We start from the raw sequence: 20605 nt of genomic DNA, 5'->3' as shown, positions 1-20605 counted from the left end.
AGGAAACTAAAGTATGAGGATTTATCACGTACATCCGTTTCACTGAGCTAAATACAGCCCTATTCGTTTTCAGGGACCGGAAAAAAAAAAAAGTAACCATTGGTAGTTTAAGTAAATGAACTTAATGCTAACTAACAGCCGTGAAGTTGATAGTTTCCCCTTTCTGAAAGGTGGCACCATAAAAGAGTACTCCAGCCTTACTTTCATGTAAATGCATATTAAAGCAAATTTTGCATGGACTCTAGTTCATTTTACAGCATCCAGAAGTGCAGGCATTGTTTAGTTATTGGTCATCATCTATCTCATAACTCCTCCCCCAGCTGACTTTACAGGAAGCACCGAGCATACCTTAGTATGCTTCTTGCACATAAACAGATCTTCCATACCAGTTAACTAGATAATAAAGACAGACACAGTGGACAGAGTGGTAATTATAAATAAAAAATTCTATTGCAAAACTTGAACCTACTGGAAATTGCCGTTTCAAAATGAAAGGAAAAAATCGCTATCTGAGTGTATAATTTTGATTACCTGACATTTGCAACAATGAATGGTATGTACCTACAACCAATTTTTTAGCCTTAAAGTTTAGTCTTAGTTTAGCCTTAAAAGACATGCAACTGACATACTGCGTTACGTGCTTAGTTATCGAAGTCTGTCTTATTATAGAATCTATATTATATATATACACATACATACACGTCTGTGTATAAAATGTGCCTGGAGGGGGTAAGGCTCTGGTACGGGGGCAGGAGGCTGATAAGGGTCGGGGGACTCAGGTACAGGGCAGAAGAGGGGGTTGTAAAGTGCCGATACAGGGCAGGGGGTTGTAAGGCTCCAGTAAAGGGAAGAGGAAGTCCAGTACAGGGCAGCACGGTTATTGTGTGAATTCAGGTATAGTGCAGCTCGTTGTCTCACTATTGCACTACACAATGCCCCCACACAATGGTTGGGCTCCATCTCACGCACTCTTAGGTAGTGATGGTGGAGTCCCTGCGTTGCGTTACTCACCTAGTTACCCAAGTCTGTCTTATTATAGAGTTGAGAGCTAAGCTCCATCTGAAATCAGTGGGTGCATAAGCAGCTAATCACATGTATTCTATCTAAATAATGATGTTTTGCTAGCATAGCATTTGTATAGCACAGAATGCAACATACATGGAAAAATAAAAATACAATTTGGAGACTAGACTGTTCCTTTAATCATTTCCGTCTTATGCATACTATGTTAGGAAGTACAGGTAGAAGTGTGAAACTGATGCACGCTAATGCAATGGTACATGACAGCTGGAAACTGGAATCCTGGACAACAGAACAATGCAGTTTGTTAGCATTTGTACAAAATCTAATTTTAAATGAGACGGTAAACAGAATTGCCAATACAGTTATGAGGCACTGTATTTGGGTTTATACGTCAGTCTAAGTGCTTGATGACTGAATTGCTGCTTGCCATATCACTCAAACAGGTTAATGGCCAGCATGATTCCTTGTGGACTGGTTTGCACATATAACTGATTACACAATTTTGTATAACATGGGAGAACAATGGACTACAATTTGTTGCTCAGCACTCTGGGAAGACATCACGCTTCCGGTTGTGTAATGCGGCCACCAATGCTGTTTTTTTATAATCTTTGGCCAAAACATTTGGAATACGGCGAGTTAGGCAAACATTAGATCACCTCACTTATCTCCTTCATGGATGGATGGCAATGCCAAATAGAGGTGTGTGCAATAAGCAGGATCTGAGCTGTAACTGGAGCAGAGCAGACAATATTTGTAGGTCAAAGTGTTCTGAAATTCCAGCTCTCATTTGCTGCATCTGCATTATTTACAGTCACAAAGAGAAGGTGAAAAACAAAAGGTGCCCCCCTCCCTTCGCTAATCATAGGAGAGCCGTATGAACAATGTCCGCCACTGCAGAGGTATTCAGAATATACAATCCATGCTAAATTATTTATTCCCCAAACAGTTCTGCCTTTACTGTCCTCCTCTGGCCCATACTTGAGAGCAGTATTCAGAGAGCAGGCATGGCATCACTCGTCTTCATTTCTCGTGCGATGAGAAACATCTACAATAATACCCCGCCGTATGTGCAGGATATGCAGGGCAAACAAAAGCAAGCTGCTATCTAACATCTTCACAGAATACAGACCGACATCTAAAAAGATCTGGAGTATAAACAAAAAGCTATATATGCTTTACTGGGAATTTATTAACTTTAAGCAAAGATTTTTACGCATCACCAACGGCACTGGTACCAAAACACAAGTCTAGGCTTCCCAGTCTCGCAATAAAGTTTCTGCAGACAGAAGCAAACCAACTTGAATTATATCTACAAACACATTATACTGCTTTATCCCGTGGCGAGAGTACCCACCGATGGTCCATCATGACCAAGCTACACCCCTCCACACCACCAGTTATGTCTATAATTAAATGGCATATACATTTAGACGTCTTTGCCGTTTTAAACCTAAATCTCATAATTCTCCGGGAGTCTGAAATCGAGTAGATTACAGCTTCAGAAGAAAACTATTGAGATGTCACATTCCACTAAATCAGCGGCGTGCAAGGATTTTGGTTCGTTGCATCAGCTACTGACGGCATGCGGTTAAACTGGCTTCATATCTGACTTTCCAAAAGGTACAAACTTGTCTGAAACAGCAAATGCAGGAAGAACCCCAATGTAGCAGCTTAAATCACTTGTTTATAAAATTCCTAAACATCTATACGTTAGAAACATTTAAATACTTAAAAGGATTTAACAAAGTACAGAAGGGAAGCATATTTCAAACCAGAAATGTTAGAAGAGGTCACAGTCTAAAACCGGAGGGTCAGAGCTTTAGATGTAATGTAACTGATTACGCAACTGATTTCAACACCCAGAGGCAGACATCGTAACTTCAGCTTACTGTAGGACACCAACAGTGACTCCTAACTCTGCTCTCAAGCATTTTTTTTATATGGCTCAGAATTACAGGACGAGATAGAATTGTATAAACTTTAGCAAAAAAAAATCATTAAAACATGCACTGCTTGTAACACTGCTAGTTAAAAACTTAAAAACCTTCGGCCCGCTTTCCACTCCACAGAAGCCTCCAAAGTGCAGGGCATCACAGCCCACCAGCATTACATTTAACAATAGTGTGTTAAAACAGCAGTAAACATGCCTCTGAATCAGCTTATGGAAATAAAACCCACTGGCCATATTCCAGATGACTAAATCACAAGTACAGCTCATGAGGTCATATAGACATTCACTGCAACATGTCACTGGCACGCCGTCACTATTTTCTGAGCATAATGTTGGGAGGCATGCAAGCACACTCATAAATGTGCTGGCTGAAAAAAGATTTGTTAATAGCGGAAAACCATTCGTACCTCAAGGCTGCAGCTCTCCTAGCAGATGAGCACAGGTACTTATCTTATCTACAAAGATTAGTCGAGATGATGTAATAGATTTAAAAAAGGCAATATTTTAGACATCGGAAAAAAAATTGCAAAAAGTTAATTTAACGAGTAGTCTAACGGACTGATGGATATCTGTGGATGCACAGTTCATAGAGAGAATATTTCATTAGCTTTATAAAGAGATGGGAGATGACCAGCCATAATAGGCGTTGTTAGACCATTTTTCTCAATTCATCATCCTCTGTCACAAGTCAAAGTGTTTCAATATGGCAGACAAAATGAGTGGAAAGTTGCGCAGGCAACATGTAAACTGAAACTCATGGTTCCAGTTGCTTCTGGATAAATGAACCACAAACTTCTTGACTACTAGTGTAAGAAAGATGCAGTAACTATATTATATATATATATATATATATATATATATACATACATACACATATACATACACACACACATATATATTTATAGTATTTAATTTTTGGCTATGCAATAATTTTACCAAAGTCTCGGCTGCATATGGGATAGCAGCGATTCCTAGACATTTAAGATCAAGGTGGGCCTGATGGTGGGTGATTTCTCAGTGAAGAATTTTCAGAAGGAAAAAAAAATGCTCTATGTATGTGTGATGTCTGAGCAGGACTGAGAAATTCATGTCGTAAAGTCCTGAACATCCTGACAGGGAGAACAAATAGCCAGGAGGAGAAGAAAAAAAAAATAAGTCTGCTGCCTGTGATCTTACAATCAATTACTGCCTTTGACAAATAATGAGCAGAGCAGTTAGTGCATCTGGAGGGACTCCAGGCATCACGCTGTGTTTGTGCCTTTTCTCTTAGAAATAGAAGAGATGATTCTAGGAAACCTTGATTTTGCTGTGAGAAAGAAAAACAAAGACAAACCTTTGAGAAAATATTTTGTGTACTGAACATGCTTTCCCTCTCAACAACAAAATGTGAATACATGACAGGGCTATGGGTAAATTTGTGTTCACATTTCCTCTATAGTACCATTTAGTCCATTTAGTCTGCCATTATTCTTGCTGTAAATACTGGTCTTATCTTGTACACAAGATCGCTTTATGCCTATCCCATGCATGTTTACATCTCCTTGCTCTATTAACCTCTACCACTGATGGGAGGATGTTCCATTTCTGGTGGGATTTCACTAAGATTAAGTGATCTACTGATGCCATGATACAGGGGGTTATAACAGCCTTGATATGGTATCGGCAGGTGTCGTTGCCATCTTCTTGGCGAAGTCATGGTACAGTGTATCACTGTCGCTTAGGAGACTAATGGAGTGTGTGAGATGGTCAGGAGCGGGGTTCAATGTGCATCTAATATGAAAATAGCTGGGACGCTGCTTTAAAGTTTTTAAAATAATCAATGGGTGGTCTTTGAAGATCAAAACTGTAAATGCCTGCATTGACAAGTTTATATTAAGAATATACATGTCAAAGATGTGAACTGTCACTTGCCTTACACAAGGCTGTAGCACACTACTTAAGCCTTAAAGCATCCTTGGGAACACACAAAATGTTGACCCCATTCCCTTGAAGTAGAGAATGTATGCTATAAACATTTCAGGACCTAATAAACTCCAGAAATAATAATGGTGTTTAATTTTCTCTTACAGACGCTCTAACCACTTCAGTTCCCAAATATGACCAAATTAAAAACAAGACAAGATGAAGCTGGCTGTATTAAGGAGGATTATTCAAATACCTAAGTAAATAGAATATTCTTAAGTAACTTTATTTAATAAAAAAAAAACAAAAAAAAAAACATTTGAACAGAGCAGGTACTGAACAGCCTGCTGAATGCTGTAATGTAGATCTGGAGTGCCACCAGAGGGTTGTCTTTGGCTCTTAAGTCACTCTTGATTGTGTGTAAAATATACACTATATGGACAGAAGTATCGGGACACCCCTCCTTATTTCAGCCAAATCTATTGCTAACAGGTAACTAAAATCAAGAACATATGCAGCCACCTCCATGGACAAACATTGGCAGTAGAATGTGTAATACTTAAGAGCTCAGTGACTTAACATAGCAGTGTCATACGATGCCAAGTTTGCCACAAGTCAGTTCGTGAAATTTCTGCCCAACTAGATTGGTCCCAGTCCTCTGTAAGTGCTATTATCGTGAAATGGAAATGTCTAGTAGTAGCAACAGTTCAGCCACAACGCGGTAGATTATGCACACTCGCAGAGCAGCCGAGTGCTAAAGAGTGTAGTGCGTAAAAATTGCAATTAGGGATGCACCAATATACCGGTGGCCTAAATATATCGGCTGAAAAGGGCATTATCGGCAAATGCCGAAAAAAACAAAACGGCGAGAATAATCGTCCGCAAGGGCCAGGCTATTTACCGGTTCGTTGGTCGCACAGAGTGCGTCTCTTTTACCGGCAAGGAGAAGCAGAAATCCAGCGGAAAGCACGTCACATGACTGCTCCATTCCTTCTTCCCCTGGGGGGGCAAGAGAAGTTGTTTGCACAGAGTGCAAGCAACACAGAGGGAAGCAGCAGGACCCCTGCAGAAGTCTGCGAGTGAGAGATCTGCAGTTCAGGTAAGGGGGTGGGGGAGGGTATATGAGCAAGTATGCGTGATTAAGGGAATATGAGTATGAGTGTGTGAGTGTGTATGGGAGTGTGTGTGTGAGCATGGATGTCTAAGTGTGTGGGGTGGCATGGTATAAGGAGGCTGTAATCACACACCTATCATGCCCAGGTCCCAGCATGTACTGGCTGCCTGGGCATGATAGGAGTGTGACTGCTCCTCCTAGCAAAATTATAGTTATAAAAGTGTGGTTAACACATTAAAATTGGACAGAAGAATTCAAATTCAGTAATTATATTATTTATATATATATAAAAAACTTTTATTATTTTATTTAACCGGTAATAGCTAATGATTTTTTTTTGCCCAATTTTTAATTAAATTTAATTAAAAATTTTCATTTTGCTGCATCCCTTATATATATATATATAGTATGAGCATACAGTATAGTGTTAGTGTGTGTATTAATGTATGGTGTTAGCATGCGTGTGCATTAGTGTCTGTTACTTTATGATGTTAAAGTATGCAAATGTACGTAAGGTACAATTTAAAAATCTGGCTCCTACATTTTTTGGCCATCTAAATTTGTTGGCGCCTGATATAACCCCATTGACAGGCGACATCTGCAACTATTTATCATAACTAAGTACTCCTTGTTTTGTCTCAGTTTTTGATGACATTCAGTATTATCTGTAAGTAAGCACCCTCCTGAGCGTTCTTCTCATCCTGAGACCTTGGTTCCCACAGAAAAAAAAACATTCTTCTGATGTTGGTCTAAATGCCATTTGAGCACACATTGAAAAGTGTGCCACCATGGGATCAAACCCCATCTGTTTAATTTTAACAAATTAACCTGTACAGCTACATTAGCAAAAGAAAAAATATGAAGGGATATGCTGCTTGGTGCCGGTAGGCTTTAAAGTAAGCATCATAAAATTAAGCATTTTTGGGTGATAAACCCCTCATCTCATCAATTAAGCATGCATCATAATAGCCCAAACTAAATCAGTTTCACCTGCAAACAAATGGGAAGCCAGCCCTGCATAACGCATAGAATAAATCAATTCATGAATGTCATCCTACCATAATCACTATGCATCATGCAGGGCTAAAAAGTACCCTGTTTCCAAAACCGTCACAGAGGTTTGTCCATAGTTAAGCCTCTGATTATTCTGTGTTTATCCCCAGATTTTTTTATCTCTGATTATTTACCATAAAAATGCTGTGATGTGGAATGAAAATAAATTCAGCAGTTAAGGCTCTTAGCGCATTTCCACATTTGGAGCTGCCTGCACTCTCACGCTCAGCTTTATCTCCATTCTATGATATTCCCTGGCATGAACTTGGCTTCTTCCCAACTGGTTGATCAATTTGGATTATTTAAAAATCTGTCTAAGTGCACTTGTGATCTTAAAGATTTGGTCGACCAAAAAAAAAATAAAATGGGCAAAATTACTAACCACATATCCTCTTTAACAATTTTAACAAACTGGTTAGATATAACTTGGATGCTTGGGAATGAGCATTGTACCGTTACTCACATAGGCGTAAGATGCCTAGGTATAGTGCGTGATCCAGATGAGATGTCACAAAAGCACGGATTAGTCATTACCATCTAAACGCTGCTAAATGCGGTCCATATTTAATATATTGTTCATGGCCGCACTATAACTAGCAGTGGATTCTGCTACTACCACTGGATCATTTGAGCATCGGCAAACTTTACAGTTAAATGCACAAAAGTACCACCTTAAAAGACAGACGTACACCCTTTTTTTCCCCGATAACCAATTTTCTGTCAACGTCTTAACTATTTGAAAAGTATTTCCGTGTTATTCCCCCAAAGGCTAGCAGCTGACTTCAGACGGTAAGCAGCAGGAAGCACATATACGTGTGCAGACACATAGAACTAACTACTTAAGAGGTTGCCACAGCAACCAAGTTATACAGATAACGAGACATGACGTCACAGGATGAATACAGCACATGTCCTGATACAGCACTGTATGACATCAGAATGGGCCAAAAGAGCAAACTGCCATAGAAACTGGCAAAATGACGATTACAAACACGATCTTTTTTGTTTGCATGATCTTCCTGAACTTACATAGGTAGCTATGGCAGCCAATTTTTCAAGAGTGTTCATAAGAAAAATTGCAGTATATGTATGTATACGCTATTCATACATACATATTTATATATAGACATATCTGCCTTGTGTTAAGGATTAACAATTTGTATAAAGGATAGAGGATTCTTACCTAGCACCATGACTCTCATTAGATTTGCTTTACATGATTGAAGTCATACTCCATAGTAGCTGATGTGAGCTTTCCAACCTCTAAACTGGTATACGTAACTGAGCCATGCATATATGCCTACCCTAAAAGTAGGGCTAGCAGATCATCTTATCCACTAGCCTATTCTATTTTATAGAATCTACAGGAACAATTGCGGCCACCAGTTCAGGTTGCCTAATGCTTTAATGACTTTTGCTTGAGGACCCTAGAGATGATTTTTTTTTTAAATAAAAATGGTAACCAACTTCGATATCTATCGGATTAACCGTCTAAACAACGGCTCCAATAATACTGAGGCTGGAGTGCTACCTTCTGAAAACTTCTGTTTAACAGTGAGAAATAAGAACATGGTCAAGGACAGCTTTCATTTTACACGGCTGCTTCCTCAAACATCCCATAATTAGGACTTCTGCGATCTAGATTGCCCAGGTACTCATGGGAAGTAAAAATGGCCGCCCTCCACAATGAACGAAATTTTGGGCAAGTAGGATATTCCCCGTGTTTAACCCCCTACATCTAAGTATACAGTATTCGCTCACATGCAGTAGGGCAACCATTGCGAAAAGCAGCCCACAGACTATTCTTTATCTTCACAGGCAAAGAAAAGGCAAGTTATTAAAAAAAAAAAACTGAAAAGTGAAGTAGATGTGTATGGGTTTTTAAACCCCCACCAGAGCTTTTTCATTCATACCAGACAGTATCCATACAGTCACTCACCTCGGTCTTCCACGCTCTCCAGCCACAGAGCAGTCAGATTTAAAGATGATCCAGGCTCACGGGGCAACTAAACCTGAAAGAGAGCCGAAATCAAGCTTGAAATCATTGGGAGGGGGATGTCACATCTACTGAGGCTCATATCCTGCTACCAAAGCCTGACTCACCTCCCCTCCTCTTTCAATAGATCACTGCTTTGGGTAAACATTTCCAAATATGGAAAACATGACCAAGGAGTCTTTCAAATATCACCCGTCTCCGAGCTTTCCCTCCTTTTTGGATCTTTGGGGGAAAAAAAGCCTCTGGAGAGAGAATTCCAGTGCTCGTGCATCATTAACCCTGGGAGACTGGGCCCTGCTTGATGTCCCTTAAATTCCTAGCATAGCATTGGAACAGAGGCATGTAATTTAAGGTTTTGTGCATTGTGTAGGGACGCAGAACACATACACGCAGCAAAAGGCGAGGCTGCTTCGGGAACGTCTCGTGTACCAAAAAAGGAAAAAAGAAAAAAAGTTCTTATGTCTGAAAACAAGTAACATTTATCGTATTCTGCAGCAAGATATTTTACGAATTGAGAAGTAACAATTTCTCTAGCAGAAAACGAATATTCACCAGCAAGTGACCATTACACCTAAAACACATTACCCTTTAGTAGAAATTTAAAACAAAACATGGAAATAAATGTAACATTGTAACCCCCCCCCAAAAAAAAACTGAGACATTAGAGTTAATATATATATATATATATATATATACACACACACACATATATTTATATATACATACCGTAATATGACATGTATATATATACATACATACACACACACACAGGACATTGCTTAACATGCTGATTAACCCATTTGTATACAGCGACAGGGCACATAATTCAGGAAATTTTAGGAGACCCAAAGTCTGATGACCTACTAGAACAAGGAGGAACACAATCCAGCCGATGAACATGTCGCCACAGTCTGCCAAAACAGTATGGCTACCCAGTATCTTAGAATGCAACAGGTTAAACTAATCCTATGGACGGCATTCAGAACCCACTTAAATGACATTACAAAATATTTTGAAGAACAAAGTACAAAAGAGTGCAACTGGGGTTAAACTGCTTCTATGGGACAGAAGGATTTCCCCTGCTATATATCTCACTTGCGTAAAGGTGAACCTCAACACAACTCCTGCAAGAAAGGATGAGCGAGCCCTGCATAATCCACGGTTTAATTGGTGAAGATATCTCAGAGTTCGCAATAAATAATGCAAGGTCAACTTAAGCATTCTTAAACTGACCTTTGGGGAACTCCCAAAGATAGCCCTTCATAATGCATAATGAAACAGTTTAGTACATAACCCACACAGAGCATCCCCAGAGCCCATACGCCCCTGCCTACGCTTTCTGGACAGCAACAAAATGCTGTGTCAAGGAGAAATGGCCGCTCATAGCATTTCTGGCATCTAGCCGTCCTCCCCCCTCATTATATATAGGGCTTTGTGCACATTATATTCACTAACCCAGGTGTTTCCAGGAAAGTAGAACATTACGGTATTCATCTCCTACAAACTCTCGTAATCTTCCAGGTCACTGAACACATGTTCAGGTTCTAAAAAGATGATGTTCTACATCACTGAGCTAATGGTTTGATTACACGTTATTTTTTTTTTTTTTTTTTTAAGAGTATCTTTTAAATTAGTTGCGTTCATTTCCATATGTATTTTGCATAATAGGACATACGCGTTTTCTTAAGGATGACCCCTTTAAAAAAGGGACACTCCAGCCATCATAAGAAGTTTAATGCATATGATAGCAGTATCGCCTTTGGGATACAACACTGACAGCACTCACATTCCAGAGCTGCCCCAAAAAACTATTTCTGAAGATCTGTTGACCTAGGCTTTTTCATGGAAGCATCAAACATGACAGCGGATAAGAACCATCAGGCCCATCTAGTCGCACCTTAATCAGCCCTTGGTTTTTTAAATCCTAGTTTCATTTTACTTTTTTAAACTTTTTTTCATACTGTATGCACTCTGCTCAACAGTGATGTCAACAGGGGTTCCTTTTAAGTACTTAACTAGTTATGTTACAGGGGACCTAGTTATTACCTATTCTCAAAGCTCACCACGAACAGCCAAAACACAGCCATTGCGGAAGGTCCATAACATGGAAAAAATGCTCTCTGGAAGTCAAGCAAGGTGAACATCAACATCAGAGAAAAGAAACATCCTGAAGTCCAAAAGGCAATTTTTATGGGTCATCAGAGACAGTATAATGATCTGATGTGACCAGCAGATGAAACTGGCCTTTGTTGTGGTACCAATATGTGGAATGTCAGGCCCCAATGACAACGATTTGGGTCCCCCATTTTCATTTAGAGCTGAAACAACGAATCGATAAAATCGATAATAATCGATAACGGAAATCATCGATAACGATTTCCGTTATCGATTAATCGAGTGATCGATTCGTCGTTGGAGCACTAGGCTCCTTTTACTTACCTCCGCCAGCGTTCCCCGCTTCTGCTCCACGCTCTGCAGTCTCCGCCTTCTTCAAGCTACGTGACGACGGATGTGACGCGCGTCTACTATCAAGTTGGAAGTGGAACAAGTTCGTAGCGGAGGTAAGTACTCTTTATGTCTATTGTCTGTGCGAATGTTTATGTGCGAGACTGGGTGCGCGGCAGAGTGTGTGTGTGTGTGTGTGTGCGTGCGTGCGTGTGTGCGTGTGTGCGCGCGGCAGAGTGTGTGTGTGGGTGCGCGGCAGAGTGAGTGGGGGGGTGCGCTGCACAGTGAGTGGGGGGGTGCGCTGCACAGTGGGGGGGGGAGTGCGCTGCACAGTGGGGGGGGTGCGCTGCACAGTGGGGGGGGTGCGCTGCACAGTGGGGGGTCCGCGGCACAGGGGGTGGGGGGTCCGCGGCACAGGGGGTGGGGGGGCAGGGGATGCAGGGCAGGATGTGAGTGCAGGGCAGAGTGGGGCCAGGAGACTGGATGCAGGTCAGAGTGGGGGTGGGAGGGCAGGGTGGCAGACTGGGTGCAGAGCAGAGTGGGGGTTGGGATGCAGGGCAGGGTGTGAGACTGGGTGCAGAGCAGAGTGGGGGTGGGGGGGCAGGGCAGGGTGTGAGACTGGGTGCAGAGCAGAGTGGGGATGCAGGGCAGGCTGTGAGACTGGGTGCAGGGCAGGCTGTGAGACTGGGTGCAGGGCAGGCTGTGAGACTGGGTGCAGGGCAGGGCAGGGTGTGAGACTGGGTGCAGGGCAGAGTGGGGATGCAGGGCAGGCTGTGAGACTGGGTGCAGGGCAGGCTGTGAGACTGGGTGCAGGGCAGGCTGTGAGACTGGGTGCAGGGCAGGGCAGGGTGTGAGACTGGGTGCAGGGCAGAGTGGGGATGCAGGGCAGGCTGTGAGACTGGGTGCAGGGCAGGCTGTGAGACTGGGTGCAGGGCAGAGTGGGGGTGGGGATGCAGGGCAGAGTGAGGGTGGGGGCACAGTGCAAAGGGGTGGGGGCACAATGCAAAATTCTTTTAAATAAACGAAAAATTTGCATATTGTTTTTTTATCCGATTAATCGATTAATCGAAAAAATAATCGGCCGATTAATCGATTATTAAAATAATCGTTAGTTGCAGCCCTATTTTCATTTCTCCCTGAAACACATAACTCTCTTTGATGGATCAATATTGTTGAACTTTAAACAGAAAAGGTCATAAATAAAAATGGACAGATGAAATGGCATCAATGTCTGGTCTCATTTACATTCTTTTTATATATAATATAGTACAGCACATGGTTTTCTCTCCACTATATATTCAAGGCAAAATCATAATACTCTCTGAAGCTCCCATAAAGCCAGACGCTGGCAGACCGAGAAAATTGTGAGCAGCTTCTCAGATCTGGCACGTATTTTGTCCACTGGTTCTCAGACGTAGACTAAATAAGGAATCAGTGAATCAGGGAAAACAAAGGCTTCATATGTCTAAAAAGCGTGGAAACATAAGTTCCCAGTATATGTACAGGTTTAGGTACAGATGCACATGCTCTCAGACAAGCTATCCAGCAGAGTATCTGGTTCCTAGTCATTGACAGTGAATAAAACATGTCACTTTCATCTAAATGAATAATAAGCATTAAAAGAGACTTAGTATGTTGTGACATTACTATAGGGGATTAGAAAACATGAATATGTACCTAATTGTGCTCCCTACCAAGGCCAGCAGGTCCAGAGCTCCTTCGCCACATTAGCAGGTCGTCCAACTGGGGAAGCTCATCCCAGCAACAAGATTGGGGGAGGGGAGACAAAAAAGCCCCTTATGTCAAGAATATAGGCTGCCTATTTCCCCTAATTCAGCCTCTTAAAGCACAGGTGCCTGCCAGGGCAGCCTACGATCAGGACAATAAATTATATACTAAAAATATAAAGCCATGCTGTCCAAAAGCCCCAATTTCATGTGAAAGTTTAGCAAATATGATGATGAACAGAGTTAAGGTTTATGAATCAAGAAGTCTCCTAACTTCAATGTTATAAGGTGTAAAAAAAAAAAAAAAAAAAAAAAAGGGTTAACGGAACTGCACAGTCTGTAAGAATGAAACCAACAGAGTGTAAGTTTCGAAAAATTACATGTGAGAGAACAAGCGCAGAGTCTCCACGGGATGCAAAGTGAAATCCCACGCACAAGCCTGTGATCACTGTCCAAACAATCAATTTACAGCCCAATTTCCACAAAGCCATAATCACAACAGCGAAAGTTTGTCAGCAAATTAAAGGTTTGGGTTGCATTTTTTAGTAAACCCTACTAGCAGACATATTAATAAATACTGAAAAGGATTGCAGGGTGACCTGCTGCGGATTTGTTTCATACAGGAGCCACATAAAGCTTTCTAACTATCAAGCAAAATACTTATTTGTTTTAATAAGTACTAAAAAAAATGATATCCAGTACCAAATATACAGTAAAAATGAAAATATTGTAATTCTGAATAATACCAGGAAAGGTCTTGTTTGTATATACCGTATTTGCTCCATTTTAAGGCAAGGGTTTTTTTTCTCCCCAGAGTAAATGCTCTGAAAAATAACCATCGTCTTGTACTCGAGGTTGTATCATAATCAGGCCTCAAATAGGTGTCTGGCTATGAGACCTAAGATCCAGATCCCCCGCAGCGCTGCAGGGGACCCGGATCTTCCTCACTGGATGGTCATGTGTTGCCGGAGCTCCGTCATAGAAGCCCCCACAGAAGTGCCGGCAGTAGCAGAGGTTGTCTGCACGCATCGCACAAACCTCCACCGGCAGTCCAGTGCTCATTCATAGAAGAACTCCACCAGCTGCCCCCACTACATACACACCAGGGAGTCTGAAGTAGAGGACAGCATTGGGAGGCGGGTCCTGCGGAACCCACCAAAACACTTGCGGCCGGTCTTGCTGGTGTTGCGGGCGGGAGAGCGGGCGGTCCCGATAATCCTGCGCAGTCCCGCAAGGCTGCCTTCCCGCTGCTCCCTTACAGTGTATCTTCTCTTGCTCCACCCAGGAACAAAAACGGAGTCACGTGATGTGATGAGCAAGAGAAAAGACTATGTGAGGGAGCAACTCGAGGCAGCCTTGCAGGACTGCGTGGGAAATCTGCAGTTCAGGTAAGGAGGTGGGCGTGCTTGCCACAAATGTGGCGGGAGCGGGCGGGATTGGCCACAAATGTGGCAGGAGCGGAACACCCACATTGCGGGAGAGGGCGGGATTGGGCAAAAAAATCATTAAATTTTTATTAAATATGAAATAGTTTACATGAATTAATATTTAGTAAAACTTTTTTCCTATAGGGTAGTCATATTCAGGCTCTCTTTTTCCCCCCTAAATTAATATGGACATTATATTCATTTATAACAAAACATAAGTTGTCATGTTATTATCAGTAGCTCTGATCAGATACGATAGTTTTAAACTATAAAAAGGCATTTATAAGCCTTCCTCCCATTTTCCAACAATATAATATATCCTCATGATGTGCTGTTACGAGGGAGTTCGTTTTCCCTGATCACACACACCAGACCTCAAAAAGTTTCAAGCGGCTAAATACTTTGATCCATTGATAGCAATCTATGTAAATAAAACTTAGAACACAAATAAAGCATTTTATTAACACTTTTTATTAATAATTGAATGGAGTTGCACTCCATGGAAAAAGCCAAAAGTATATACAAAAGTATTTCAAGTTTATTCCCACAACATTAAATAAAAATATCAATTGCAAAAAACGGACTTACATGTAGTACTCAATACAAGCAGAAAACTCCAATTCTTCTGTTCACCCGTTTACATTTTGTTTCAAGAAACTGTACATTATCTATTTTAAGGGGCATTCCAACCAACCGGATGCACTTTAATGCACATAAAAGGTGCAATTAGTCTGTCAATTCTCGTCTTGTTGTACCCATTGAACAGATGTAATATAAGAAGTGCTGTGCAAAATGTTGGCGCTATATAAATAAGAGATCCCACCAAATGCATTTGCGCTTTTCCTGCTGGTGATTGGGTGCTTAAGCTGCCAATCATTGACAGTAATGTGAAAGTAAAGGACTTCCAGTGAAATTAATGGGGGGGGGCATTGCTTTCACTGGAAGTACTAGAGCCACAAAAAGTAGTTTTAGAAATAAAAATAAAATCAAGTGGCAGTAACTGGGATGCAGCTCCAGCTCCCACTACCACAATTCAAACTGAGCTCAGAGAAACAAGTCCGTTCTATGGACATTTTTGGGACGCTTCCTTTTCTTTTAGGGAGCAGCAAGGCTTCACCAAGAATTTGCATACGACTGTGACCTATAGAAAGCCATTTATGTAACAGAGTAACCGCTAATAAGAAAAATGTATTTTATTACCAAAATTGAATATTTTCATTTAAAAATGATATACATTATACACTGCCTTCTTGGGCTGTAAAAAAAAAAAAAATAAATAAAAAAAACACCCACAGTAAATGTCCAAGTGCTATTGTTCCTACTACTGTTACGTCATGATCACAGCGGCATCACTCAGGAAATCAACAGGAAAGCTAAGCAGGGGAAGATAATGAATTGGAGAAGTAATTTAAAGAAACGGCCACCACAAAGTCTTGCGCTGCTTATCATAAGTACAAAATGGCTGGGAATATCAACATGAATAATATTCTTTTGCTTACATTTGCCTGAACGAGCCATTGTGCAGCACTGGAGAATCTGTTGGTGCTATATAAATAAAAAGATAATGAATAGCAATGCCTATTGTGGCTTTCGATAATATGGGAATGCTGGGAATTGATACACTATCCAACTTAACCTTTCTTACAGATGACACTGACCCGAACGGCTAATGCGGCAACATGAAACTCACCGTTTAGTGAATAAAAACCCTTGTTGTATAACAGTGCCCATGTTTCCCATTAGTGAAAATATGTATGTTTCTCAGGAATTCCTTAAGTGGGTAAAAATAGTCAAAGAAAATTCTACAACCATCCATAGCCACATTACGCATCCTTCCTCAAAACTGCTGAAGCGGATACTGTGGTTTATAGGCCATAAAATCCATGCAACAGAAGCGCAGCTGGATCTTATGAGGAGGAGGTTATAGATACACATAGCTGAAGGACAAAACACGCATTAGTCACGCCATTCCCTTTACTTTGCTGCTCGGTTATCAGACTGAAGATACACACGCACTGCCGCACCTGGAAAAACACCACCAAGGTTTACTTACCAAGAAATTAAAGCAACAGGACAGCCGGTTACGTGTCTGCCCAACGTCCTATACAAACACATTACCGATTTGGTTCTTTATCCGCTTCATCGTGCTACTCATCACAAGCCACTGGACTAAAGCCGATGCCTAGGCCGGCACACTGCGTTTCCAACATGGTCCATGAGACGCAAAAACAAACCACAACCGCTCCCAAGCAAGTATCAGACAACCCACACCTAGATAATGCTGGACTTCAACTATCATCACCCTCTGCCATCTACATTAGGTTCCTAAACCTGCTTGATGTAAAATGATGCATTCTCCAATGTAAAGTTGGAAAACAGTGAAATAAGAAGAAGGAAAAAAAAAGTCTAAAAAACATTGACTTTTCAAAAGCCAAATATTACCGACAATACGACAAGGACACAACAAAGCCCATTTCTTCTCAGGATGAAGCTCGTAATAAAGCGAAAAAATGTGCAGATGTAGCATCTGCAGCTAAAATTAGCAGCCGGGCATTGCAAATCAAGCAAAACGGACAATGCAAATGAGAGGCATGTGGCCCAAATATGTGCAGATGTTACGAGGGACACAAGTTAAAGACCTTTTCTTGTTGTGAAATGTCTTTATTTTGCACATTCCGGACAACGCAGAGGATCTCCTCGAGGAGTTAAGCGGAAGTTGATTTAGTGAGGTCAGATGTGAATGTTGTGCATGTTGACAAAATCTGCTAAAAAGGACAAGAGTTTAGACAAAATAAATAAAGGAATTATTAATTAAAATGCACTGACTGATGTAGTAACATCTACCACTTAAAACCGACGGATTTCTGTAGATGCAACACCTACGATTTAACAATCAGAAACAAAGTTTTGGATATGAGAACTAGAAAACTCTACGTTAGGTAGTAGCCACGTAAAATATATATAACTACCCTCTGCCAAGAAAAAGCCCACTCAGGCTCTAAACGTTCACACATGCAGGAGCACAAGCTAACCTCTGATGTGGATCTTCAACTCATGGATTGTACTTTGGTCTTTACGAGTTACGCTGATGAATTTTGATGGACTGCCAAAGCCACCACCATGATGGATCCATAGAGACAAAAGCTAATGACCCAACTTACTCATCTACTGATCACTTTTAGGGTCTCCTGATCATTAGGACCAAGAATACCACTTTAGTGAGAGCTACCCCCGTCGGCAGCTGGACAAATCCATAACCCTATTTGTCCCATGTTTTTTGTTTTTAGTAGAGAATGTGGAAGGAACACATTTTAGCCTTCACTCCCAACAGTGTGACATTTAATCCAGTTTACCATATGCCTATTGTTTGTATATCTTCAATCTTAAACATGGGGGAATAAAATGATCTTTGTGCAGCCGTCCCAGAGTGTATATTATTCAGCAGTCCGCATACTACAGTTGTAAACAGGAATGTGTTTGGACTTAATCATACAAAGTTGATGTAGAGGTTTAATTAAGGTCATCACACAACAATGTCCTCGAGGGAAAGCAGATGGATGCTAATACTAATCCTTTTTGGATGACCATGCAGGAAAGGAACATAAATAAATATACAATATTCATAAGAACAACTCGTGAAGTGTTATGGAAAAATCCAAAGAGTGTGTCTCATAGGTGCAGAGCGATTAACATTTCTCAAGATACATATATATGCAACTTATTAGCATCCAGGGAATGGAAGCAATGGGTCTCTGATGAGCAGGCTGTTTTCAAAGCCGATATCCCCAATGAAAATCAAGTCCTAGCCTACAAGTTCACATTTGGTTTCTTAAACATTGTTATGCAAGTGTAAATAGGAAAGGAATAAGAATCCAACAAATACACGTCACCATAAAGTGACATATTGGTGTACAAAACGAGGGGTAACATGGGGTCATGGGGAGTGAAGCCCCTAACTACAGGTTGGTTGTCAGATAATTAAAAAGAGCCTGGAGAAGTTTGGGTGTTTTTCAAGTAAAGAGCAGATCCATGGAGACTAATAAAAACTAGTAAATTTTAGAGTTACTGAAAACACCAAGAAACAGAATGGAGAATTAAGGAGGGGTCCAACTGAACAGGAAACCGTTATTTATACCCCAATCCTTAAACTATTTACACCATTTAAATCACAGTTCCCTTCCCCTGCGTAGTAATAATATAATATAAATATTATCTCTTCTTATCTGTTGAGCTGTATGTGGGAGCGGTTATCTTGCTGCCGTATAACAATTTAAACGCATGCCTCCAACCCAAATGTGTGATAATAGCTTTACAGCTTAACTGCATGTTTTAGATGATCTCTATCTCAGCCGCCCTGTCTAATGTATAGTTATAACTTGGGAGATTTCTTCAAAAGACATGGCAGCTTAGACTGAATACTACCTGCACTCTCTGGTAGGTATGCTTTAATTACATACATGTTATATAGAGCTGAAACAACGAATCGATAAAATCGATAATAATCGATAACGGAAATCGTTGTCGACGATTTCCGTTATCGATTAATCGAGTGATCAATTCGTTGTTGGAGCACTCGGCTCCTTTTACTTACCTCTGCGAGCGTTCCCCGCTTCTGCTACACGCTCTGCAGTCTCCGCCTTCTTTTAGCTACGTGACGGATGTGACGCGTTCCGGAGGTAAGTATTCTTCATGTCTATGTGCACGGATCGCACAGAGCGAATCGCTCTGTGCGAATGGAGCCACTCGCACAGAGCGGTTCGCTCTGTGCGAGTGGCTCCACTCGCACAGAGCGGTTCGCTCTGTGCGAGTGGCTCCATTCGCACAGAGCGGTTCGCTCTGTGCGAGTGGCTCCATTCGCACAGAGCGGTTCGCTCTGTGCGAGTGGCTCCATTCGCACAGAGCGGTTCGCTCTGTGCGAGTGGCTCCATTCGCACAGAGCGGTTCGCTCTGTGCGAGTGGCTCCATTCGCACAGAGCGGTTCGCTCTGTGCGAGTGGCTCCATTCGCACAGAGCGGTTCGTGAGTGTGGGTGCAGGGCAGAGTGGGGGTGGGGGTGCAGGGCAGAGTGGGGGTGGGGGGTGCAGGGCAGGAGACTGGGTGCAGGGCAGAGTGGGGGTGGGGATGCAGGGTGTGAGTGTGGGTGCAGAGCAGAGTGGGAGACTGGGTGCAGGGCAGAGTGGGGGTGGGGATGCAGGGCAGGGTGTGAGTGTGGGTGCAGGGCAGAGTGGGTGCAGGGCAGAGTGTGAGTGTGGGGGCAGGGCAGAATGTGGGGGCAGGGCTGGGTGCAGGGCAGAGTTAGAGACTGGGTGCAGGGGCACAGTGCAAAGTGCTGGGTGCAAAGTGCCAGTGCTGGGTGCAAAGTGCCAGGGCTGGGTGCAAAGTGCTGGGTGCAAAGTGCCAGGGCTGGGTGCAAAGTGCAAAGTGCTGGTGCAAAGTGCTGAATGCTGGGTGCAAAGTGCTGGATGCAAAGTGCCAGGGCTGGGGCAAAGTGCTGGGTGCAAAGTGCTGGGTGCAAAGTGCCAGGGCTGGGTGCAAAGTGCTGGGTGCAAAGTGCTGGGTGCAAAGTGCAAAGTGCTGGGGCAAAGTTTCTTGAACAGTAATAGTCCACCTCTTTTCAGAATGTTTGGGGTTATTTTGTTTCATAAATATTGTGTTTGGGTTCTTGTACTTTGAAAATATTGTTTTTTATTACATCATAACAAAATAAGAATGTTAATGTAAATTTTAAGTTGTTTTTTAACATCCAGTTCATTAAATTCTTTTAAATAAACGAAAAATTTGCATATTGTTTTTTTTTATCCGATTAATCGAAAAAATAATCGGCCAACTAATCGATTATTAAAATAATCGTTAGTTGCAGCCCTAATGTTATATATACAGTTATCTGGCATCCATGTATTGTTCATCATGCGGGGCAGCCATTATACCTGCGAGAACGTTCGGCAAAGAATATTAACATACGGCG

At 41.8% G+C, this 20605-nt stretch overlaps 1 protein-coding gene across 5 annotated transcripts in view; it reads right to left on the bottom strand.

Moving 5' to 3' along the window:
• The window catches only part of LPP (LIM domain containing preferred translocation partner in lipoma), a 110156-nt gene that overhangs the window by 86073 nt on the left and 3478 nt on the right, over nucleotides 1–20605 (bottom strand). For 3 of the 5 annotated variants that reach the window (XM_053458772.1, XM_053458771.1, XM_053458776.1), the window contains exon 2: nucleotides 8986–9058. The exons of the other annotated variants lie outside the window; for them this stretch is intronic. The gene's annotated coding sequence lies outside the window, so the exon portion shown is untranslated. The remainder of the gene's footprint in view (nucleotides 1–8985; nucleotides 9059–20605) is intronic. 5 annotated transcript variants of the gene reach the window in all.

The sequence above is a fragment of the Spea bombifrons genome, chromosome 3, assembly GCF_027358695.1.
Source record: "Spea bombifrons isolate aSpeBom1 chromosome 3, aSpeBom1.2.pri, whole genome shotgun sequence".
Lineage (NCBI taxonomy): Eukaryota > Metazoa > Chordata > Amphibia > Anura > Pelobatidae > Spea > Spea bombifrons.
Note: the sequence above shows the minus strand (reverse complement) of the source record. Positions and strands in the feature narration are given on the sequence as shown.